This window comes from Narcine bancroftii, chromosome 5 (assembly GCF_036971445.1).
Source record: "Narcine bancroftii isolate sNarBan1 chromosome 5, sNarBan1.hap1, whole genome shotgun sequence".
Taxonomy (NCBI): domain Eukaryota; kingdom Metazoa; phylum Chordata; class Chondrichthyes; order Torpediniformes; family Narcinidae; genus Narcine; species Narcine bancroftii.
Genome location: NC_091473.1, coordinates 29,391,997 through 29,417,961, shown reverse-complemented (window position 1 = coordinate 29,417,961; position 25,965 = coordinate 29,391,997).

Below are 25,965 nucleotides of genomic sequence, written 5' to 3'. Positions count from 1 at the left end.
TATTTCGAATAAACTGGGTGTCTCTTAGGAGTTTGTCAACTTTTTCATTAATATCTCCTACCTGATCCGGACACAGCTGTCGCAGCCTTCTGTCGTCGTTCTTGTTCACCAGGCAGGCGTCCCCGAGTACTTTTTTTGTTGTCTCAAGGTCTCTAGTGTCTGCTGTGGTATTCCACCACGGCGAATTGGGGAAATAAATTCTTAACTTCTCAAGTGTACAGACATTATCATACCTACCGGACATTTATAAGTCAGTCTCTCAGATACAATTGAGGCCAATAAGCCTGAACCTTTGTTTTCTTTCAAAGCCCAACCTTCACGTGGGAGATTTCTCCTCTTAATAACCAGTTTAGGGCAGAAAACTCAGGTCCTCAATTGTTTATAGACCACCTTCTCACTCTATTGGACTTTGCAACGACACAATAAAGACTTTTAAACTCTAGTAGTTTCTTGCAAAGCACTTAATAAATGTCATTCAAACACCTTAAGGACTTTTATCTTGTCTGTAATCACTTACGTGTTACAATCCTGGCATGCGACCTTCAATTGTGGTCGTCTAATTTGTCCGATCTCCAGTTCTTACTGACAATCATAAAGATTTTTAAAAAAAAAGAGAATTTTGTTAAAACAGGCTTCTCTGGACCTTTTTATCAGCCGGCTGAGATGATTGTCAGAAAAAACAGAAACCGTCGTCCAGTGTTCACTCACCCATCACGTCGGGGTCACCAAATTGTTAGGTCTGCATTGTTCATGAATGAGTGAGACAAACACCAGACTGAGTCGAAATCAGGGTTCTTTGTTCTTTATTACCGGATTGTAACACTTGCGACTAACAAAGTTAGTCGGAGAATGCATTCTGCCGTTATCAGCAAAATGGTGATTTTTTTATACCCTTGGATACATGTTTAGAACATCATCATATCATTACTTGTCCAATGACTAAAACTGTTGCTATCCTTTCCCTGCTAGCTTCCTGCCTCTCAATCCATCAATGTCTCTCTTATCTTGTAAGTACAAGGATGCATTCTGTTACTCCTTAGTACTGGGTGACTCCTTCTCCGGTCCCATCTCATGATGTTTTACCTAACAGGAGTACAAGGACACCTCCCCTTCTTGTTACTGCCCTGTACAGGGTAACTCCCTACACATTCCCATCTCATGATGTTTTACCTTACAAAGCTAAAAAGCTAAAAAAAAGACCAGTATTATGCAATCTTATCTGTACCTCTCGCTACATTTTTGTGCACTTTGTCTGGAAATATAAAGGTATGTGATAGAAAGATTGCAAATGTTCACATCCAAAGACGGAATTCTATAATTTAAAGCAAACTGCTCTTTGGTGTTGATTTATTTCCCAAGCAGCAGTACAACCCAATAGCCACCTAGGTTTAAACCTCATCAGCCTGCAACTTGTGAATAACACAACTAAAAGAGTCAGGCAGCTGCTGGTCAGATTTTGGAGGTTATGCATCTCAGAGGCAGCTGTTGGCCCCTGCACAGATATCGTCCACTGCAGTGCCTGGAATGTAATAGTCAGGGAAAGATGGGGGTAAGAAAAATATCCAAGTTTCCTTCTAGAACCCAAAGGGGCATTGCTGTTCATTATGGCTCATAAAGAATGTTCTGGAGCAAATTCCTGCCATGCCTGACAACTACTCCCAGAAGGTTAGCCCTCATCCAGACATGGTTAAGATAGCTGACCAAGTCTTGGTGATGGAACCAATCAAATGCCATTCCTCATGACTAAAGAGACCTTATTGGAAAATTTAAGAGCTCTTGAATGCTAGAATGTTAAATGTGCTATGGGGAAGACTGGGGTGAAATGGAATAGATGAAGTCCCACTCTATTGTAACTCCCAACCCAGTGGGTTTATCCATCCCACTCACCCCACCTCCAGCTGCTATTCAACTTGATCAAATGCTTTATACAAAAATTGAAATATTGATATAAAATTTGCAGAAAAAAACAATGTTGAGAGATATTAAGTTTTGTTCAGTGGTTATGTTTTTGACAACCATTGCTGAACATTTTGACAAAATTACATCCTGCAAAATACAATCATTTTTTTGAAATGATCAAAGTGTAACCAAATTAACAAATATACTTCCTCCTACTAGACACAAATACCTCCTACATAAACACTGTAAAACTCAAAACATTCACCAAACTGTATTCTTTACAGAAAGACATCTTCACCTTAATTATCAAATGCACATCCAAAACAAAATAATCCCATACCTTTCCTTACCTCCAACATAACTCTTCTCCCCCCACTCAATGTTCATTCTTCTACAGATCTTCCACAGATCCAGCATTCATATTTAACATTTGCAAAATGACTTAATAAACAGAAACACCTTGTCTCCATGACCTATCAAAGACTTTCACTTTTCTGGCCAACATTGATGCAACTAGTTACATTTTAATTAGTAATTTATAAAATGTGAGAAGATGACAGGAGTACTTGTATTTAAAACTAAAATGTTGCTTGAGTGGTGTGAAAGAAACAATCAGATTTCAATACCATCTGAAGCTAGTTTATGAACAGCATAACATCATGAGAAAATTTAAATTACAAGAAATGCCCATGGCTTCCAATCGAGGGCTTTCAACCCAACACAACAGCAGTTCCCAAATATATTCACATCCAAAGATTTTTAAAATTGCACTTTCATTTAAAATTATATTTTTTAAACTTCCTTCAGTCATGGGATTATGATAATGCAAGTGTTTTCAATTGTCCCATAATAACAAAAGCAGAATTAGGTCTGATCAGCATTGGTGAGCAGCAAAGTTATCAGAAAGGTGTGGAGCAAATCAGATTGAACTGCCCATTGAAATAGAGGCAGAATTCTAGAGGATTCAAGTATAGGATCTATGAACATTTTAGTACAAGGATAGTCAGCATGGCTTTGTGATGGGAAAGCTATACTTCACAAGACTAATTGAGTTTTTTGAGGAGGTAACAAAGGAAATTGATAAGGGTAGGGCAGTAGGTGTGGTAGAAATTGATTTTGGTAAGGCATTTTTTTTTAAGGCCCTCTTGAGAGACTTGTTCAGAAAGTCATGAACATGGGGATCCATGGAACCTTGGCTGTGTAGATGAAAAATTTGCTTGTATGTAGAAAGCAGAGTATAGTAGTGGAAAAAAAAAGTATTCTGCTTAGAGGTCAGTGACTAGTGGAGTTCTGCAAGGAAATGTTCTGGGACCTTGGTTCTTTGTGATCTTTATAAATGCCCTGGAGGAAAAAGTGAAAGGCTAGGTCAGTGTCTGCAGATGATATGAAGGTTAGAGAAATTGTGGATGGTGCTGAAGGTTGTCATAGGTTACAAAAAAGATAGAGACAGGATTCAGAGATGGGCAGATGGAGTTCAATCCAGATACATGTGAGGTGATGCATTTTGAAAGTATAGGGTTAATGGTCAATTACTCAGGTTCAGTGAGTTCACAGAGAGACAAGTCTGGACACAAGTGTCACAATCAAAGGAAACTTATACACAGGAGAGACAAATAGGGGAAGACATCAATGATAATTAACTACTCAACTACTAAACAACTATATAGATATTTACATCAGTCCCAGATTGAACTCTGATACCAGTGGCCACTTATCTTCTACATGGTATGAGACAAAAACTATAATGGTGCAAGTAGACACATCAGGCACAAGGGACTCCAATACAAGTGGCTGTTCACTCTACCACACTTCACAGACAGGGACTTTCAACCACACTCCCAATTCCCTGTACTAATATGGGTGCAGCTCTCTACAAGAATTGATCTACTGCAGTACTATGGCTCAACTCAGTGTAGTGCACATCTTACCTGAAACTCCTCCAGTGATATCCTCAATAGTGACCTAGCATGGAATAATATCTGGGACTTGGACCAAGAGACAGAAATGTGGCATGAATTGATGTTTTATACTGTTCTGAGCTGGGTTTGTGGCTAATGATGACATTGAATCATTTAAATGAGCCAATGGCAAGATGTTCATCAATGGGTGGCCAGAGTCCAATCTTGATTGGCAGGTGATGCAACTTCTGAATAAATTTCAGACAGGGAAGCCATGTGAGCCTCTGCATATAATTGTGTGGATAAACAGAAAGACCTTGGGGTCTAAATCCATATATTTCTCAAGGTTGCAGTGCAGATTGATAGGAAAGCAAAGAAGGCCTAGGTGATGCTGGGGAATTGAGCTCAGAAGTCAAGAATTCATGTTGCAACTCTATAATTCTCTCGTGAGACTGCACTTGGGGTATTGTGCTCAGTTCTGGTCACCTCAATGTCGGAAGCTGAGAGGGTGCAAAGGATATTTATCAGGATATTGCATGAATTGGAAAATAAGTCTTATAAGGCAAGGTTAGCATAACTGGGACTTTTCCTTTGGAGTGTAGAAAGATGAGAAAATACTTAATGGAGGTCTACACGATTATGAGAGGCATTGATGCCCAGTGGCTTTTTTTCCCAGGGCAGGAATAGCAAACACCAGTGGACATATGTACAATGTGAAGGGAGGTAAGTTTAGGGGAGTCATCAGGGGCAATTCTTTTTACACAGAGTTGTGGGTGCCTGGAATGCCTTGCCAGGGATGGTGTTGGAGTCTTAAGCATTAGGGGCATTTAAGAGACTCTTAAAACAGACATATTGATGGAAGAAAAATAGAGGTTTACAGGGTAGGGAGGGTTTAGTACTTTTTAAGAAATATATGGGTTGACACAACATGGTGGGCCAAAGGGCCTGTACTGTGTTATGGAGTTCTATGTTGTAAGATGGGTTTCTGCTCATCCTTTCAAATCCAGGTGGCTTGTAGACGGGGCAATAAAAAAGCAAATCCTCTAAATAAATATTGTTTAAAAAATGACCTGGGTTTCCACTTGTGTCTGGTCATGTGTTGAGTTCCTCATTGGAATGCAGTCGAAGGAAGCAATATGAAATCAAACACCTATAGCACAAGGAACAACAAGCATTACCCAGTTGGTCTTGGATGCCTTTTAATGGAGACAAGTATTGCAATGATGCTCAGAGCTAAATTCACCAAAAACAAATTATATAGATGGGGAATCCTTCAGGGTAATTCAAAGATTTGACAGGAGTGTGACACTAAAGATCAGATGGGGAGTGCAACAAGCAGTTGAAGTTAAACTTCAACCTTGTATTGTAATTTTCTTATGAATATTTAATCAGCTTTGAAGCATCACAGGTCATCCTGAGGCTACACAAGGCACTGTACAATTGTATCTTCTTTCTTTCTCAACTTCTGAATGCTTCTTAAGGCACAAGGACAAAATATTCATGAGTGTTCATGCTTCTTCTAAAGCTTTGATAGTTGATTCTCATCTGTCTGCCTAGAAATTCACTCATGTGACACTTTTAATATATATATATATTAAAATATGTATGAAATATGAGCTGACCATTTCTCTCCATGCATGTTGCCCAATTTGTTGAGTCTCTCTAGCATCTCATTGATCACTGATGAACACCTGATGATTGTGGGAAGGTTATCTCAGTTATTATGAAGGTTAATGTCTTTATTCTGCTTCAATTTAATGATATAATTACTTGCAGGTGTTTCATATTGTTTAGTACAAGCTCATTACAAGTGCATGAGGCAGCTCTGATGTAGTCATCAATATAGTGGAGGAAGAGTTGAGGGGCTTTGCCCATGTGGGCTTGCAGCAATAATTAACATGATTTTCATTTAAACTTTTTTAAAATTATTTTTTAATAATTTACTTCAATTTTAAAACATTTTACGTATTGTTCCATCAGAGTCTCTTGTCAAGGGAATGGCCAGACCAGTGTTACATTTGAGGTTCAGTCACTCTCCGGGCCTAGGCTGCAGAGTCCCACGCCAGATAGCTCTAAGTTTCAGCATCAGTTAAGCGCAACATTGTCAGGATTATGGTTGGAAATTCAGGTCCAGCATGATCTGACCCAATTTATTTGATATTTGGGATTGCATTCCCTCAGATTCAGAGCAGTTTATCTTTAAATTTCTGGTCTGCCAGTGCCCCTCCTCCACCTAATATAATTGTGGCTGGAGAACAAATTTGATAATTTTATGCTTTTAAATATAATTACAATTAATTTCAACCAAAATCTAATTTAATTAAAATTCAAATAGATTCCTTGCAATTTTGGCTTCAGTTATGATCTTATTTTTTTAAATCATGCCTTTGCAAATCAGTGGAATTTATCCAGAAGCTCCATGGTGACATCTAGTGGTAACTCTTAAATAATACCTTGCAGTGACTGAAAATAACAATTGATTGTTTCAGCATTCAAAGTTTTTTTCTCCCCCCCCCCCCACCCCAAACACTCCCATGATGTTACTGATAGCTAAATCATCAACATGACCTGAGCCTTTGCTGGGACATCACTCAGGCTAATTGATTTCTGATCAGTTTCCTGCAATTTCAACCTGGGTTAACACCACATAACAATTATTTATCATTGTCAAACAATGTGCAGATAAATTACCTATTTCTAAGTTATTTAAACAGAATTTAGACATTAATGCACCAATGGGATTTGTCTGGATAATACTATTGTGAATAAGATCAGAAAGAACACATCAGCAACTCTTAAATTTGACAGTGGAATGATTCATCAAGACTCACTGAAATCTATGAACTTTAGTTCTTACACCTGTTCCAGCAATAATATTGTGCTAACTTGAGACTCATCTCAGATGAACAGAGAGAAGGAGGAAGCAGATAGATCATTTTGCAGCTAAATGGGGGAAATCTGCTGCCAATGCGTAGTTGCAGTAGATAACTCCCATGGATACACAAGTGAAGTGTTGCTTCACTTGAAAGGACTGTTTGGGGCCCTGAATGATAGTGAGGGAGGAGGTGTAGGTGCAAGTGAGTCACTTCCTGTGGTCACAGGGGAAGGTGCCAGTAGGGCGATAAGTGGGGAAGGATGAATCATGAAGGGAGCAGTTCCTGTAGAAGGAGGAGAGGGGAGGACAGGGGAAGATGTGTCTGTTGGTGGGATCATGTTGCAGATGATGGAAATCATGGAGGATAATGTGTTGGATGTGGAGGTTGGTAGGGTGGTAGGTAAGGATAAGGGGAATCCTGTATTTGTTACTTCTGGGGGCAAAGGGAGTCAGAGCAGATGAGTGGGAAATGGAGGCGATGTGGGAAAGGCTGAGTTGATGTTGGAGTTGAAGTCACGTTTGTGGAAGAAGGAGGACATTTCAGATAACCTGGACTGGAAGACCTCATCTTGAGAACAGATATGGTGGAGATGGAGAAATTACGTGAAGGGAATAGAATCCTTGCAGAGCATGAAGAAGTGTAGTTAAGGTAGTTGTGTGAGATAGTGGGTTTGTAAAGTATGTCTATGGAAAGCTCATCTCCGGAGATGGAGACAGAGAGATCAAGAAAGAGGAGAGTGTTGCCAGAAATGGACCAGGTGAATTTGTAATTGGGGTGGAAGTTGGCAGCATTGAAGTTGACAAGCTCATCACAAGTGCATGAGGCAGCTCTGATGTAGTCATCAATATAGTGGAGGAAGAGTTGAGGGGCTTTGCCCATGTGGGCTTGCAGCATGCTGAGTTTTTCTAGCATTGTGTTTTTACTTCAACCATGCATCTGCAGATTTTTGTCACTGAGACTACTGTGATATTTAAGGTTGTAGATCAAACAGTATTTAATTTCCCATTTATGGCAGGGCATAGAGTGTATGCATTCAAATATGATTCCAGCTAAACCTGAAAGCTTTCTGTATAATCCAGTTATTAACTTTTTTAAAAAATATACATACAATCAGAAAACAAATAATACACATGGTCAATTAAAGATACATGGTATATATAAACACACTACCCCCCGCCTACCCACCCTCCTCCCATACCAACCCTCCCCCATGCCCTGCCCTCAAATCCCTTCTAACCAACTAACCTAAACCCCAAAGAAAAAGAAAAAGAAAGAAAGGAGATATAAACCACAATAACACAATTAACTACCATGGGTTAGAGTAACACCATAACAGCATGGCCGGAGAAATCAAAATTTAAAACCCATATAATCCAAATAATGGCTCCAAAATTTCAAATAAAAATATTATAATAATGTAAATTATACATTTTTTTTCCAATGGAATACAAGATCTCTATACATGCTCAAATCAGTCTCATTTTTCCAAGAAATCACTAAACATTTTCTGGCTACAGCCAATGCTAATCTTAAAAAATGCCATTTGAAATCTAGTTAGTCTCAATTCTAAACCCAAGTTTTTAATATTACCTAACAAAAATAGTGATGGTTCCAATGGAAATTTAACTTTAAAAATACCTTCTAAAAGTTCTTTAAGTCACATCCAAAAAAGATTTTACCACATCACATAACCAAATAGAATGTAAAAGAGAGCTTCCTTTTGACATCTAAAACATAAATCTGAAGAAATTAAATTATATCTCTTAAATTTTTCTGAATTTAAATGTAATTGATATATAAAATTATAATGAACTAATCTATATCTCACATCAACAATTTTAGTCAATTATTATACTATCTTAATATAAATTTCTCCAATTATCCTGATTAATTACTAGCCCTAAATCTTTTTCCCATTTTAACTAAGATTTTTGTTAATCTAACATATGCATTTTATTTTGTAATAACAAATACATTTCAGATACAAATCTTTTCTTCCCACCTTCTGTAAGTAAAATTTCAAATCTAGATTGTCTTGGTAGCCTTAAAGTATGTTCAAAATTAGCCAATAATAAAGCTCAAACTTGATAATAACAAAAAAGAGTATTTGATGATATTTCATATTTTTCTTTTTCTTTGAAAAAAAATAAAAGAACATGCTTCATAAAAATCTTGTACAAATTTAATTCCCTTTTGATTTCATCATTTCAAAAACTGATTATTTAGTGTGAAAGGGAAAAGGTTTATTCTGATATAGTGTCCTACTTGAAATTTTTCCCTGTGTACCTATTGCTTCATTTATCATATTCCATAATTCCATTAAATGTATCAAAATAGGTGAATTGTAATTACATAATAACTTAGAATTGCATTTATAAATAAATTAATCCATCTTCTCCTCACCAATTTGAGATAATTCAATATTTGCCCATACCAATGATTTTTCCAAAACAAACATACTATTAATAAATTTTAACTGTGTCGCTTTATAATAATCTTGAAAGTTCAGAAGCTGTAAATCTCCTAATTCATATTTCCAAGTTAATTTTTATAAATATATCCTTATTATTTTATCTTTCCATAAAAACTTCCTTTCAATAGAATACAAATATTTTAAAATTTTTTGAGGAACTTTACAAGGAATAGATTGAAAAAGATATTGTAGTCTAGGAAAAAAAATTATCTTAATACAATTAGCTCTACCTATTAATGTTATCAGTAAATCTTTCCACCAGTTCAAATAATTTTTAGTTTTATAAATTAAAGGTAAATAATTTAATTCATACAGATGATTAAAATACCTAAGTATTTAATTTGGTCTGACCATTTAAATTTAATAATATTTTTACAAGAAGTATAATCCACTTCAATCAATAACATAGTCTCACTTTTTTACCAATTAATTTTATAACCAGATATTTCTCCATACTGTTCCAACCTATCATATAACCATTTTAAAGAATCTGAGGTTCTGTTAAGTATATCAAAGCATCATCTGCAAATAAATTACTTTTAAATTCATCAAATTTCACTTTAATACCCTTAATATTATTATCTTGCCTTATCAATTAAGCCAAAGGTTCAATAACTAATGCAAAAAGAACTGGTGACGAAGGGCAGCCTTGTCTAGTAGATCTTTCCAATGTAAATAGCAAAGATGTCTGTCCATTCATCACAACTCTTGCAATAGGATTTTTATATAAAGCCTTAATCCAACCAATAAACAATGGTCCAAACTTAATTTTTTCCAATACTAAAATCCATCCTGCTTTATCAAATGCCTTTTCAGCATCTAATGATATGACCGAGAAATTATGGAGCAAATAAATCAATTTTACAATGTTATCTGCAGAATAACAATTTTTAATAAATCCAGCTTAGTCTAAATAATCACAACTGGTAAATATTTTGCCAATCTATTTGCTAGAACCTTCATTACAATTTTATAATTAACATTTAACAATGAAATAGCTCTATAAGATCCAGTTTTCAAAGAATGTCTATCTTTCTTAACAATAACTATAATAATTGCCAGAGAAAAAAATCCATAAAAATCCATAAAAATCCATAAAAGAATGAACCTCTGTTGTTTGTTTGTTATATTAATAAATCTTGAAATTTTTATAAAACTCAGATGTAAATCCATCTTTACCTGGAGACTTCCCATTAGGCATAGATTGGAGTGCTTCTTAATCTCTCTATAAGGCTCCCAATTCATTAATATCCCAATTACTTGAAGGTAAATGAAGGTTAGATTTTAAAAATTATCAATTTTAACCATCTTTTTCTGATTTAGAAATGTATCATTTCATATAAAATTCCTTTAATGCATCATTTATCTTTTGAGGTTTATATGTAATCTTTGAATAGCATTTATTGTTCTTGAAACCTGTTGTTTTTAATTGCCAAGCTAAAACCTTATGGGCCCTTTCCCCTAATTCATAATATTTTAGTTTAGTTCTTGCAACAACTTCTCAAACTTATGTTTGTAATGAATTACATGAATCAAATGTACCTTTTTAGTCTTTGTTGAATTCTGTTGTAAATCTTTTTCTAAAATATTTATCTCCCTTTCCAATTTATTAACTTCAAAAGAATGTTGTTCCTTAATTTTAGATGTAAAACTAATAATATGTCCTTTTAGATATGCTTTCAAAGCATCCCATAAAACAAACTTTCTATTAACTGAAACTGTATTTATTTTCAAAAATTGCTGCATTTGATCTCTTCTAAAAATACAAAATTCAACAATTTTTAACAATAAAGAATTAAATCATCACTATGTACTATTTATCATTTCTGAGCCTGTACATGTTATTAATGAAAGAGAATGATCTGATAATATTCTACTTTTATATTCAGCAGATATAACACAACCTTGTAATTGTGCCGATATTAAAAATAAATCTGTTATAGAATCAGAATCATATCAAAATGAATAAAATGAAAAGTCTTTCTCCTTAGGATTTATTTTCTCCATATATCAACTAAATTCATTTTAATAACTCTTTTGCTATTTTAGTCCTAGTTACTGTTTTTGGAGATTTATCTAATAATGGATCCAAACAACAATTAAAATCACCTCAAATCATAACTTTTTCATATGCTTGCATCAAAATAAGAAAATAATCTGATGTAACTTTCTCATCATCTACATTAGGGGCATAAATATTCATCAATATCCAAGATTCCGAATAAATTTTACAATTTACGACCAAAAGCCTACCAACTGATTCATTTACAGATTCCAACTTAAATAATAATTTATTATTAATCAAAATAGCTACATCGATGACTACATGCTGGATCTGTGGCCACTTGCCAAGAAGTGCAGGTACGAAGCAGCTACGGGCCAATTTCATGAGGAAGAACAGATCTGGGACACTCTAGTCACGGGAGTCCACTCGAGGTACATGAGGCAGCGACTGCCCGAATCAGATAAAAGGACCTGGCTAGTCATGTTGAACTGGCCAAATCATTGGAACAGGCCAAGCTTGAGAACGACGACCTCAAAGCTAGTGACCTTGCTCACCCAGGTGACCTCTTCCAAGGACTGGCTGCTCCCACTACCCCATCCCTAACAGCTACCACTTCCCATGCTAGTTAGTGCTCCCGTGGTAGGGAGTGCTTTTTCTGCGGCAAGAGCCAGCATCCCTGATTTCATTGCTTGGCTAAAGACTCAGTGTGTTCCAGCTGTGGCAAGAAAGGGCATTGGGTGAAGATTAGCCACACAAGGGGAAGCCTGAGAAATGCCATGGCCTGCACTGCTCTCAGATATGACTCCACACCCAAGACATCTGTCCCAAATTTACCCGAACCCACTTTCTACGCTACACACTGACAGAAGGTGACAGTGAGGAAACAGCGCAAAAAGTCTCGGTGGTCATCTTGCCATGATTCAAATTCAAACTCAGCATCATCATCGTCAGAGAAGGAAGGAGGGGGCCATTTTGGCACACCACAAAGTCGATGCCATCTTACTTATGGGAAACACAGGACAGTGGGGGCCACTCAAGTGAGGATTATGGAGTCTCTGGGGTCCTAGCCAAGATCAGGACAGACCTCACCAGCTTAGTAACTCCATAGTGACTGTGAAGGTAAATGGATATTCCACTAAATGCCTAATCAACACGGGCTCTACTGAAAGCTTCATAGACTCACAGACTGTGCAAGAGTACAACCTAAAGATGTATCCTTCCAATTATCGCATATTCCTTGCATCTCAGTCGCACTCTACAACATTGTATACTGTACTTGTCATTTGAAGGGCGGAAATTTGTAAAATAGGCCCGTATTTACTTGATAAATTGTGTGCTCCAGTGCTGTTGGGTCTGGACTTCCTGTGTCATCTTAAAACATGACCTTGGAGAATTCTGGTCTACTCCCTCCTGTAAACATTCAGAATGGAGGGCCTCTAAAATCAAATCCCACATGCAGCCTCTCCACACTGAATATCAATCCCCCCACCTCCCTTCCTGAATCTGTCCTCTGGCTGCAAACCTATTGCTACCAAGAGCAGGAGGTACAGCATAGCAGACCGAGATTTCATATAGTCTGAAACAAAATGTCTGCTCGATGAAGATATCATTGAACCTAGCACCATCCGGTGAGAGTGAAAGTGGTAGTGATAAAAGGAAAAAATAAGTCCAGGCTAGTAATTGACTATAGCCAAACTATTAATTGGTACCCACATCTGGATTCATACCCCCTCCCTCGAATTTCAGACATGGTGAATGATATTGTGCAGTTTCGGATTTATTCAACCATTAACCTGAAAGCTGCTCATCATCAACTGCCAATCCATTCTGAGGACCGTCCATATACGGCATTTGAGGCTAACGGTCATCTCTATCAATTCCGGAGGGTCCCTTTCGGTATCACTAATGGGATTTCTATCTTCCAGAGACAGATGGACAGAATGGTGGACAAGTATGGGTTGAAAGCTACCCTTCCCTACCTCGATAATGTAACCATCTGTGGCCATACCTTGGAATACCATGACGCCAACCTCCAGAGTTTTCTCCACGCGCCAAAAGCCCTAAACCTCACTTATAACTCTAGCAAATGTGTGTTCAAGACTAAGCATCTGGCTATCTTTGGCTACGTGGTAAAAAATGGCATAATTGGCCCCGATCCTGATAGGATGTTCCCCCTGATAGAGCTCTCCATTTGCAGGACCATGAAGGCTTTGAAGAGATGCCTGAGGCTTTTCTCATATTACGCCCAATGGATCCCTCAATATACTGATAAGGTTCACCGTCTCTTAAAGCCACTATTTTTCCCCTCTTGGCTGAAGCCCAAATGGCTTTTAACTACCTCAAAAATCACATTGTGAAAGCTGCCATGCATGCGGTGGATGAGAATGTACCTTTCCAAGTGGAAAGTGACGCTTCGGGCGTATCCCTGGCCGCTATCCTCAACCAAGCGGGCAGGCCAGTTGCATTCTTTTCTCGGACATTGCAAGACCACGAACTCTGGAACCCCTTTTTGGAAAAGGAAACTCAAGCCATTGTTAAAGCTATGAGGCTCTGGAGACATGATCTGGCTGGTAGGAAATTTACGCTCCTCACTGACCAGCACTCGGTCGCATTCATGTTTAATAATGTCAAGAGGGGAAAAAAATCAAAATTGACAAAATTACTAGGTGGAGGATTGAGCTCTCCACCTACAATTATGGTATTGACAGTAACCCTTAATGACCGTCTAGATGCCTTATCCATAGGAAGATGTGCCTCTACACCGACCAACTACAGTCTCTGCATAATGAGGTCTGCCATCCAGGGGTCACCTGCATGGCTCATTTTGTCAAGGCGTGCAATCTGCCCTACTCCATAGAAGACGTCAGGGAAATGACCAGGTCTTGCCAGCTCTATGCAGAGTGCAAGCTGCACTTCTACCGCCCGGCAAAGGCGCACCTGATCAAGTCATCCAGGCCCTTCGAACAGCTGTGTTGATTTTAAAGAGCCTCCCCCCTCCATGAATAGGAACACTTTCTTCCTCTCTATCATGATAAGGACTCCCACTTCCCATTTGCCATTCCATGTCCAGACACGTCCACTCCGTCAGTCATGAAAGCCCTAGATTCCATTTTTGCCCTGTTTGACTATCCCAGCTATATTCATAGTGACCGGAGCTCATCCTTTATGAATGACATGCTATGTCAGTACCTGCTGGTGAGGGGCATCACATCCAGCAGGATTACAAACTACAACCCCCGGGGAAATAGGCAGGTTGAAAAGGAAAATGCTACCTTCTGGAAGGCTGTCACACTGGCCCTGAAGTCAAAAGGCCTTCCAGACTCACGCTAGCAGGAAGTCCTTCCTATGGTGCTCAATTCCATCTGGTCTCTACTATGTAATATGACCAACGCTACTCCTCACAACCTCCTATTCAATTTCGAAAGAAGGTTGGGATTGGGAACTACACTCCTAACCTGGCTTACATCTCCTGGTCTGGAACTTCTCAGGAAGCACATGAGGAGAAGCACGACCATCCCCCTGGTGGAAAGGGTGAAACTGCTCCACACCAATCCCACGTATACCTATGCGGAGTACCCAGATGGCAGGTACGAAACCATCTCCAACAGGGACCTGGCACCCACTGGAACATAGGGTCCGTTGCCTCAAGTGCCCTGCAAGCAACGGAGATCATTCCCACCCCACCCCCCCCCCCCCCCAGTCAGGGCCTCGGGGAATCCGGTTCAGGAAGAAAGTGCATCCCCCTCCACCTTTAAGCTGGAGACCATGCCCTCCTCTCCTCCCCCTCAAGGGGACCAGGAGACACAAGGAGCCCAAGGCCCTCTTGTGCTTAGGCACTACACCAGGATCTCCAGACCCCCAGACCACTTAAATTTGTAAATAATTGTATATTTTTTGAATTTTTTTCCTGAATCCTTGTTCTCTGTCTTCATCCACAGACCCTAAATTCTTCAGGAAGGGGTGAACGCAGTGAACTGAGATTCACTGGGTGGTGTGTTATACTGATGGCTGGCTCCACCCCCATCTACACATATATAACCCTCATTTCCTGCCTAATCCCTGAGCCCCTTTGAAGACCACTTTAAGATCCTACCCTCCAGTTATAAGCTAATAAAAGCATATGTTCTACTTCCAGTCGTGAGAGCTTTTATTCACACTACATAGGTGCACTATGGAAAGTTTTCTGCCAGTTTACATCACAGCTGATGTGGTAATTTGAGTGCCAAGGAATGCAGAAGCCTACAGAAAGTAGCAAACATACCCAGATCCATCACAGACTCTGAGCTTCCATTCATTGAAAACATCTACAGAAGACACTGCCTGCTAATGAAATTAACTGATTCGAGACCTCGAGTATTGTTTCTCAGACTTGATTTCACGTGATAATATTATGGAGAGGAGGCAGCAATCCCCACTGCTATCCAATTCTGAAATCTACCTCTATAAGCATGTATATTTATACAGAGAGACAAACAAGCTGTTAGAGAAAATAGGATTACATGGAATAAACCTGTTGAAGACTACATCAAGACCTTTATTGCAATTTATGTCTCTTAAAATCTTAATTTTGTCTAATTTGAAGAAGAATGCATCAATAACCTCTGTTAGAGTTCTCTTGACAATTAAAGCTACAATTTAACTTCTAAGTAATATTTCACTGAACAGATGCTGTATGAAAATTGGCTGTCTACCAATCATGTTAGTGACATGAAATTTCTTCCACGCTGCCTCAAGAAGGCAGCCAACATCATTAAGGACCACATCACTGTCACCTTTGGGCAGAAGGTACAGAAGTCTGAAGACCGACACATTTAGGCTCAATACATTCTTACAAATGACTATCAAGCTCTTAAGTCTCCCCATGTACACTAATCATGAACTGCTCCAACACCACAGAAGGACTAACACTATTTTTCTCTTGAACTATTAATATTTATTATCTATCTTTAATGTTTTTATCCCTTTTTAATTTAATGTTTTCAAAGGCCATAAGACATACTGTAGGAGCAGAAATAGACTCTTAATCCCATTGAATCTGCCCTGCCATTCAATCAAGAGCTGATGCATTTTCCTACTCAGCCCCACTGCCCAGCCTTCTCCCCATAACCTCTGATGCCCTGGCTAATCAAGAACCTTCAATCTCTGCCTTAAATACACCCAGTGACATAACCTGTGGCAACAAATTCCACAAATATACCACCCTCTGGCGAAAAAAAAATTCCTCTGTATCTCTGTTCTAAGCAGACACCCTTCAATCCTGAAGTTGTGCCCCCTTGTTCTAGACTCTCCCACCTTGGGAAACAACCTTTCTTCATCTATTCAATCCATGACTTTCAACATTCCGAATGTTTCAATGAGATCCCCTCTCAACAAGTACAGGCTTCTTATATGATAGCCCTTTCACCCTTGTGCCGTGGTCATACACTTACCTGCACCAGTTGCCACTGGTGATGTATCTGGGGTGATGAGTGAAGTAGTAGTATGAATGCACAGGTTGGAACGGGTAGCTGCGAGCACTATGATGGATCACAGATGCAGGAGAAGGAGGTTAAGATCATCCATGTGACAGAGAGATTTGGGTGGATTGGAATTTGTGGGATGAAGAAAGAATTGTAGTGGCTTTTGTACTGAAGAACAAGTGAGTGTGTCCTTTTGATTGTGTGTATACCGGGTAACTTTTAGCAGCTACATCTGGAATCATACTTGTGAACCTTCTTTGAACCCTCTCCAACATTAGCACACCCTTTCTTAAATGAGCGGCCCGAAATTGCTCACAATACTCCAAGTGAGATCTCACCAGTGCCTTCTAAAGCCTCAACATCATAACCCTGCTCTTATATTCTATTCCTCTTAAAAGAAATGCCAGCATTGCATTTGCCTTCTTCACCACCGACTCAACATGCATGTTTAACTTCAGGCTATCCTGTACAAGGACTCTTTGCATCTGGGTATTTTCAATTTTCTCCCCAATTTGAAAATAGTCTTCCCATTTATTTTTTTCTACCAAAGTGCCTGACTGTACACTTTCCAACATTATATTCAATTTTCCACTTTGCCCATTCTTCTAATCTGTCTCAGTCCTTCTGTAGCCTCCCTGTTTCCTCAGCACTACCTGCTTGTCCACTTACCTTTGTATCATCTGCAAGCTTGGCCACAAAGCCATTTATTTCATAAACTAAATTTTTAATATATAGCATAAAAGAAGTGGCCCCAACACTGACCACTGTGAAACACCACTAGCAAATGGCAGTCAACCAGTATAAGTCCCCTGTATTCCATCTCTCAGCTTCGTTCCAATCAGTCAATGCTCTACCCACGCTAGTATGTTTCCTGTTCTACCATGGTGTAGTGGGCGCACAGCGTGGTATTGCGAACCGCCACCGTCAACAATTCACAGACTTACCTGACACATGGCCGGCTAGCAGTGCTGGGCGCCAAAGTATAGCGAGTGGATCAGATCAAGCCCCTGCCTAAAGGTGCGGGGTGTTAATGGCTCATAGCTTTAACCTGCTGATCCACTGTTCACTAGCGAGCTCATTAACAGGCAGGGAATAAAAGGTCTGTGTGTGTCTGCAATAAACCAGTCTTGAGTTGACTACCTTTGTGTGAGTTTGCCTTTATTTAGTAGCATCTACCATAGTAGCCACTACAAATTGGTGACCCCGAAGTTAAGATTCAACAAATTTGAATCATTATGGAAAAGGAGGAAATTTCAATAGCGACAACTGCTGCCACCATGACAGTTAATGCAGTTAGGCTTCATTTGCCTCCTTTCTGGACACATCAGCCTAGAATTTGGTTTCTTCAAGCTGAAACCCAGTTTCGTCTTTGGGGTATTACGGCGGAAGACACAAAATTTTGGCATGTCGTGAGTACATTGGATGTGACCATCGTATCACGAGTAAGCAAATTTATTGCTCATCCTCCGGCAAAAAACCAGTACACCAGTTTCCACCAGTTTCTTCTTAAAACATTGGAACTTACTAGGCATGAGCGTGGCATGTGTCTTTTGAACATGGAAGGCCTAGGTGACAAGAATCCATCAGACCTGATGAATGAGATGCTGGCATTGTCACATGGTCAATCCCATTGTCTGCTTTTCGAAACCTTATTTCTGTCAAAATTTCCAGCTCTCGTTGCCATACCCATTGGTAACATGGATTTCTGCCGCCCCCATGACGTGGCTCGAGAGGCTGACAGGCTCTATCGTACTCCTACACGAGTCTGCCCAAATACATCCAGTTTTTGTAGCAGAAGCATCTCCCACATCCTACCAGCCTCCTGTATCTACAGTCCAATCCAAGAAAGAGGAACGTGCTGATGTACATCGAGAGTGGTGTTTTCACCATCGCCGCTGAGGAAAAAAATGCCCATAAGTGTATCCAGCCATGTACCTACTATAAAAAGAAGTCGGGAAATGAGAGAGCCAGCTGCCAGTAATGGCTTTGGCAGCTTGCTTACATACAGGCCTATTGTATCTTCAGGTCGATGCGGGTAAGTGCAATTCCTTGTAGACACAGGTGCTGAACTTAGTTTGAAAGAACGCATAAAAAATGTGAGCAGCGAATGGAACTGCCATTCCAAGTTTTGGCACTAGATGAGTCGCAATCGGAATAGGTAGAACCACGTTCCATTGTAATTATGTCCTCTCTTCTGTCTTTCAACCCATTTTGGTTGCAGATTTTTTAGGTTCCCACGATTTATTGATAGATGCAAAATGCAGAAAATTAGTGCACGCCACCACCTTTCAGACACATCCACTGGTGTACATCAAGGGGAGAGTTTCACAGCTCGGAGTACATATGTTACACAAGGACGCATATACTGCTCTACTCAATGAATTTCCCCATATTCTCACCCCTAACTTCAATGCCTCAAGAACAGCCCATGGTGTGTCTCTGTGTCTCATTACATAGACACATCAGGCCAACTGATCCATGCCAGGGCTCATTGTCTGGCGCCTGATAAATTGCAGCAAGCAAAGGCAGAATTTAAAGCAATGGAAGAATTGGGTATCATCCAATGGTCAAACAGCACTTGGGCCTCACCTTTGCATATGGTACCCAAGAAGAAAGGCGGATGGAGACCCTGCAGCGACTATCGTAGGCTTAATGATGTCACTACACCTGACTGATACCCAATTCCACACAAACAGGATTTCACCGCCCATCTGCATCATTGTCGCATATTTTCAAAGATTGATTTGGTTAAGGGATATCATCAGATACCGATTCATGAGAATGATATTCCCAAGACAGCAATTATTTCGCCGTTTGGTCTTTTTAAATTCCTCAGAATGCCATTTGGCTTAAAGAACGCCACGCAAACTTTTCAGCGGCTCATGGACGCTCTAGGCAGAGATTTAGACTTTGCGTATATTTACTTGGTTGACATCCTTGTAGTAAGTCAAAATGAGCAAGATCACCGACTGCATTTGCGCCGCCTTTTCCAATGGCTCCAAGACTTTGGTCTGACAATTAACTTTGACAAGTGTCAATTTGGCAAGTCAACCATAGAATTCTTAGGGCATAAAATTACAGCTGATGGCATATCTCCGTTATCAGGCAAGTTAAACAACATCTGTACATTCTCCAAACCTCTCACCGTCAAAGGGCTACAGAAGTTTTTGGGAATGATAAATTTTTATCACAGATTTATTCCCAGGATTGCTGACATCCTGTGACATCATCTCTGCTCCCAACAAAAACATTACCTGAACCACAGAGGCAGAGGCCGCATTTATGTCCGCCAAAGAAGCACTAGCCAAAGCAGCAATGCTTGCGCATCCAAATCCTGAAGCTGCTTTGATGCTTAGAGCAGATCCCTCGAGAACAGCTGTGGGTGCAGTTCTGGAACAATACTTCAATGGCCATTATCAGCCCCTTGCCTTCTTTAGTCGTCATCTAAGACCAGAGGAAATGAAGTACAGTGCTTTTGATCGAGAACTATTAGCACTTTTTCTGGCTATAAGGCACTTTCATTATATCTTGGAAGGTTGACATTTCTCCATATTCACAGACCATAAACCACTCATTTTTGCCTTTAGCAAAGTCGCAAATCCTTGGTCGGCAAGACAACAATGACATTTGTCCTACATTTTGGAGTTTACTACGGACATACGTCATATTTCGAGAAAGGACAATCTGGTCGCAGATGAGCTCTCTAGATCAATTGTGTGCTATATTCAAGGTGGAGTCAACATTGCTGAACTGGCTGTGGCACAATCCGCGAATCCGGATATACAAGCATACAATACAGCTATTATTGGACTCGACATTCAACAGGTGGCACCTAAACAAGGTAGTCCAGAACTCTTTTGTGATGTATCATTGGGCTATTCTCGACCATTGGTCCCATTATCTTGCCGTCTTTTTGATGACATTCACAATCTATCACACCCATCCATCAGGACTTCAGTCAAAATAATGTCAAACAAGTACATGTGGCATGGGCTGAAAAAAAGACATCACGCAATGGGCACAGATGTGTATATCCTGCCAATCTGCAAAAATTCAACACCACACCAAGGCACCCCTGCAGCCTTTCCCGACAATACAAAGAAGATTTGAGCATGTATACGTGGATCTGGTTGGGCCATTACTAGTATCACAGGACATTCTCACAGTAGTAGACTGCTTCACAAGCTGACCAGAGACCATTCCATTACCAGTCAGTGATACTGAGGCATGTGCTTAAATTGGATTGCTAGATTTGGAGTCCCTATAGACATAACTTCAGACTGTGGACCACAGTTCACTTTGGTGTTATGGGCTTCCTTGGCTCATTTTTGTGGTACACAGTTGCACCACACTACTGTGTACCATCCACAGACCAACAGCCTGGTGGAACATTTCCATTGACATCTTAAATCTTCACTAAAGGCTCAACTCACCACCCCCATCTGGGTTGATGAACTACCTTGGGTTCTACTAGGAGTATGAACAGCTCCAAAAGAAGATCTGTCTGCATCGTCTGTAGAATTGATGTATGGTACGGCCCAGGGGATATTAACTTCACAAGCAATTCAGACATGGGTGTCCTGCAACAACTCCACAAGGGTATTGCTAACAGCAAATGATCTTCTACCAACTGGCATGGCAAACCTAGGCAACAAATGCCCCAATCACTATTAAACACTGAATTTGTGTTCATACGAAGACAGGTTCCAGGGGCACTGTTACTAAAACCATATGAAGGACCATTTCATGTGATTAAGATAGATGGAGTGGTATATACATTAGACATCGGAGGGTATCCGCAGCTATTCAGCATGGACGTCTGCCTAAGTCAAACGTATCTGGCATCTTAAGTTACGGTGGCGATTCTGGGGGGGGGGGGGTAAGGTAACGGGCGCACAGCGCAGTATTGCGAACCGCCACCATCATTTCACAGACTTACCTGACACATAGCAGGCTAGCAGTGTTGGGCACCAAAGTACAGTGAGTGGATCAGAAGAAGCCCCTGCCTAAAGGCGCAGGGCGCTAATGGTTCATAGCTTTAACCTGCTGGTCCACAGGATCAGCAGCTGTTCACTAACAAGCTCATTAACAGGCAGGGAATTAAAGGTCTGTGTATGTCTGCAATAAACCAGTCTTGAGTTGACTACCTTTGTGTGTGTTTGCCTTTATTTAGTAGCATCTACTGTAGTAGCTGCTACAATGGGTTCTTACCTTGTTAAGTAGCCTCATGTGCGGCACCTTATCAAAGGCCTTCTGAAAATCCAAACACTGCATCTCCTTCATTCACCCTGCTTGTCACTTATTCAAAGAATTCCAAAAGATATGTCAAGCAAGATTTTTCCTTCAGGAGGTTATGCTGGCTTTGGCCTATCTTGTTATGTACCTCCAAGTACCCTGTAGCTTCATCCTTGACATTCCACTGCAATATCTTCCTAACTACTGACATCAGGCTAACCAGTCTGCAAGTTCCTTTCTGCTGCCTCCCGCCCTTCCTGAAAGATCATTACCAATGCCTCCACAGTCTCTAATTACCACTTCTTTCAGATCCCAAGGGTGCAATCCATCAGGCCTAGGAGACTTATCCACTCCTAGATCATTCACTGATGAAACACTGCTAAGGTCTTCCACAGTGAAGACTGCTACAAAATATTCATTTAGTTCCTTTGCCATCTGCTTGTTGTCCATTATTATTTCTCGAGCATCATTTTCTAATGGTCCTATATCTATTCTCACCTCTTTTACTCTTAATATACTTGAAGGTGGTTTTTGTATCCTCTATTATTTGCTAGCCTACTTTCAATACATAATTTTTTTCCTATGCTATGTTTTTAGTTACCTTCTACATTTAAAAAAAACTTTCCTAATCCTCCATTTTCCACTAATTTTTGCTTTTTTTATATGCCCTCTCTTTTGCCTTTACATTGGTATTGATTTCCCTTGTCAGCCACAGTTCTGACATTTTTCTAGTTAAATATTTCCTCATTTTTTGCTATGAATTTATCCTACACTTTTCTCATTTCTTGCAGAAACTCCATCCATTGGTGCTCTGCCATCTTCCCTTCTAGTGCCCCCTTCCTATCTACTTTGGACAGTTCCTCTCTCATGCCACTGTAATTCCCTTTACTTCACTGAAATACTGACACATCTGACTTTAGTTTCTCTTCAATAAATCTCAAATTGAACTCAATCATATTGTGATCACTATGCCCTAATGGTCCCTTTACTCTAAGGTCTTTAATAATTTCTGATACATTACACAACACCCAAATCAGTACAGCTGATTCTCGAGTGTGGTGGCTCTCAAACGTTTCCTTTTCACTCACTATCCCTATGCCATCACTGCTCTGTAATTAGTAAGGGATTGCCTAAGATGGCACAGAGTGGGAAGGGAAGGTTGAGAATCACTGCTCTAGACCCAATTATTACTGAAATATTTTGCTTGAGAAAAAATGTTAATGGCCCATTTCCTTTGGAGTCATGAAACCATGCACATAACAAGTCAATTAGGTACAATGAAAACAGTGGTTTTTAAACTTTTTCTTTCCACCCACATACCATCTTAACCAATCCTTTACTAATCACAGAGCACCTATAGCATAGAGAATACTTAAAGTGGTATGTGAGTGGAAAGAAAAAGGTTGAGAACCACTGCTCTAGTGGGCTCATGAATAAGCTGTTCTAAAAAAACCATCTCACAGGCATTCTACAAATTCTCTCTCTTGCGAGCCAATCCCAACCTGGTTTTCCTAATCTACTTGTATGTTAAAATACCTCATTACTTCCATAACATTACCCTTCTGACGCACCTTTTCCATTTGATGCTGTAATTTGTTGTCCATATCCAGGCTATTATTTTGAGATCTGTATATAACTGCCAACTGTGTATTTTTATTCTTGCCATTTCATAACTCAACTTGCAATGATTCTATATCTTCTGATCAGGTGTCACCTCTTTCTAATGATTTAATGTTATTCATTTCCAACAGAGCCACTCCACTGCCTTTGCTTACCTGCGTATCCTTTCGATATCCTGTGTATCCTTGCACATTTAGCTCCCAATGGCATCTATCCTTTAGCCATGACTCTGTGATTTCCACAACATCATACCTGCCAATCTATAACTGCACTACAAGTCCATCCACTTTATTTCTTACCCTGCATGCATTTAAATATAAAAGCTTTAGTCCTGTATTAATTTTTTTTTGACTCGGTGTCCCTGTTAAACTTCAATACATCCCAATGGCTACAATTTTGCCGTATCTGTCTGTCCTTCCACACAAACTTCCTCCCAGCTGTCTCTAATCATCTGCCAAAACTGCCTCTCCTCTGCTTCTTAACTTTAATTCCCACCCCCCTGCAAATCTAGTTCAAATCACCTCCCCCCCCACTAACTGTATTAGCTGCTAGTGTATTGGTTCCCTCCAGTTCAGGTGCAACCCGTCCCATTTGTACAGGCCACCTGTCCCCAGAAAATGTTCCAAAGATCTAAGAACTTGCACCATCTCTTCAGCCACTAACTTGTCTGCATTACCTTCCTGTGCTGACTTTCCCTAGCGTGTAGGACCAGGAGTAATCCAGAGATTACCACTTGGAGATCCTGCTCTTCATCCTCTCTCTTAACTCTCTAAACTTACTTTGCAGGGCCTCTACCCACTCCTGCCTAGGCCATTGGTATCAAATATGTACCATGACCTCTGGCTGCTCATCCTCTCCTTTGAAAATATTCTTCACACTTCAGAGACATCCTGGACCCAAGCACCCTGAATGGAACATATTATCCTACCATCACTTTTGTGGCTGTAGAATGTTTCCCTGACTATCAAGTCCCCTATCACTATTGCTCTACCTTACTTCACCCTTCCCTTCTGAGGCTCAGAACAGACCACGGTGCTGTTGGTCTGGCAGCTGCCTTGCCCAGAATGTGGCCATTCCCCTCAGCAGTATCCAAAGGGGTATGCTTGTTGCTAAGGGAATGGCCACATTCCCTGCACTGCCTATTTCCTTTCCCTCTCCTGACTCTCATCCCCAACTACCTTCCTACTGTCTCCTAGGTGTGATTGCATCCCTGTAACTCCTCCCTCTCAGCCTCCTGAATGATCTAGAGTTCATCCAACTCCAAATCCAATTCCCTAACAAGGATTGTAAGGAGCTTCAGTTGGAGGCATTTCTCGCAGATGAAATCATTAGTGATACTGATGGCTTCTCTAACTATGCACATTCTGCAAGAGAAGCATGTCCCTGCCCTGGCTGCCATTCCCACTATCTATCATAATAGAAAAAAAAGTTAGAAAAACCTGTCCTTACCTTTGCCTCTTTGCAGAATCCTTTCGTTCCTCAACAGTGTTGTCCTGACCTTATCTCAACTCCTGCATGACTACCTCAGTCTTTGCTTGCCAGAATCTCTCGAACTAAAGCCTCAAATTCCCACTCCTACACTGGCCACTCCACAATGGCCACTCCGCTTGAACTTCTCTTCCGTTTATTGCCTATAGCTCCTCAGCTAATGAAGAGAATTAAACAACCACGTATCTTCTTCAATGCAAAGAGTTTGGAGTTTAAGAGTAGGGAGATTGTGTTGCAGTTGTACATGGTGTTGATGAGGTCATATCTGCAATACTGTGCACTGTTTGGTTCCCTTACGTAAAAAGGATGCAATAACATTGCAGGCTGTTCAAAGGGGATTCACCAGGATAATTTCAAAGCTCCTCCTCTTGTCCACAGTCCCATTCTCACAGTTCCTGACGACATTACGGTTGTTACTTTCTTGAAGTACCTGTTTGGCTGCAACATGTAGCAATTTTGGTTCATATGTACATTGTACAATGTATATGACAAAAATATATTATCGTGATTCATCAAAACTGAATGCAAGTTCAACTGAAAAATTTGGATCTGTTCAAGTTTGAAAAATGTCCTTCATTCCCCAGGTAACAAGATTTGATTTGACCTGATAATCAAAGAATACCCTAAATTACCAGCCAAGAAAATATGGCAGGAAGCCTAAATAACATAGCAGGCCATGTAGCAATACCATACAATTTAGATAATTTTCCTAAGCACCATGTACCCTCAGAAATGGTCCCATGGATTTAAGACAAAGAACCACTAGAGGGCTCTAAACTTTTACTTCAGAGAGAACATTGACTATATATACAATATTTTAACATTCTTCCATCAACTTTCTTCTAATGGATAAAAAGCCACTGTAAGTTTCAGTGATCAAGATAATAACCTGCATTATAACACCTATACTTGAAAATCTGGAATGCAGATAGGAAATCTGAAGATGTAGAGACTTGCCTTTTATGTCTCACCTCTGAGTTTGGATAGAACCTATCCAAGAGTAATAAAACAA